Source organism: Vulpes lagopus, chromosome 1, assembly GCF_018345385.1.
Source record: "Vulpes lagopus strain Blue_001 chromosome 1, ASM1834538v1, whole genome shotgun sequence".
NCBI classification, from domain to species: Eukaryota; Metazoa; Chordata; class Mammalia; order Carnivora; family Canidae; genus Vulpes; species Vulpes lagopus.
This window is the reverse complement of record NC_054824.1, coordinates 129,054,694-129,055,594: the sequence shown is the minus strand read 5'-3', so window position 1 is coordinate 129,055,594 and position 901 is coordinate 129,054,694. Positions and strand designations below refer to the sequence as shown.

Sequence of the window (901 nt, the reverse complement as noted above, 5' to 3'; positions counted from 1 at the left end):
ATTCCCAAGCATTAGAAATATCCAGCCTATAGTAGATACTCAATAAATATGCATTGAATAAATAAATTAAAATGTCTAATTGTCTCACATGTTAAAGAACAAATAGATGTACTTAGAATGATTCTCGTTTGTAATTATATCATTAATCATTATTGATTGTGCATCATGATAATTACATTCAATCCTAAATAAAGGCTTTCATTGTCATAATCAAGACATTTAAAAGTCCTGAAAGTCAGGAAATATGTCTAATTTTTCTTCTTCTTCTTTAAAAATCTGCACTAGCATGTTGCATGAAAGGAGAAAAGATTAACACTCCCCTAGACAAAGAGAGAAGAAGCCCTCAGGCCTGACAACACACAGTTAAGACATTGCCACATACTTTTTGGCATCTAACCATCATTTTTTAAGAAACAAAACAAACAAGCAAAGGAGGGAAAAAGAAAGAGACAAGCAAACAAAGAAACAGACTCTTAACTGTAGAGAACAAACTGATGGTTACCAGAGGGGAGGAGAGGGAGGAGATGGGGGAAATAGGTGATGGGGATTCAGGAGTGCACTTGTTATAAGCACCAGGTATTATATGGAAGTGTTGAATTACTGTATTGTACACCTGAAACTAATACTAGACTGTGTGTTAACTAGAACTTAAATAAGAACTAACAAAACAAAACAAAACAAAAAACTGCACTAGAAATGATCCTCTACTAAGCCATCCATGACACTTTTCTATTCTTGCCATTCTAAACATTGAGCTGATTTATTTGATAGAGTGTGTAAACATTGTGGGACACAAACCAGATATACAGCTGGCTTATAGTAAAAAGGCTTAAGAATTTTTATTTAAATAGTAACAAAAAATAAATAAATAAATAAATAAATAAATAGTAACAAAAGAAAT

General features: G+C 32.0%; 1 non-coding gene across 1 annotated transcript; it reads left to right on the top strand.

The window, feature by feature from the left end:
* The first annotated feature begins 286 nt into the window (after nt 1-286).
* On the top strand, nt 287-408 carry LOC121475399. Its single transcript, XR_005983750.1, has one exon. It is a non-coding gene; the product is annotated as a U6atac minor spliceosomal RNA (small nuclear RNA).
* Nucleotides 409-901: the final 493 nt, after the last annotated feature.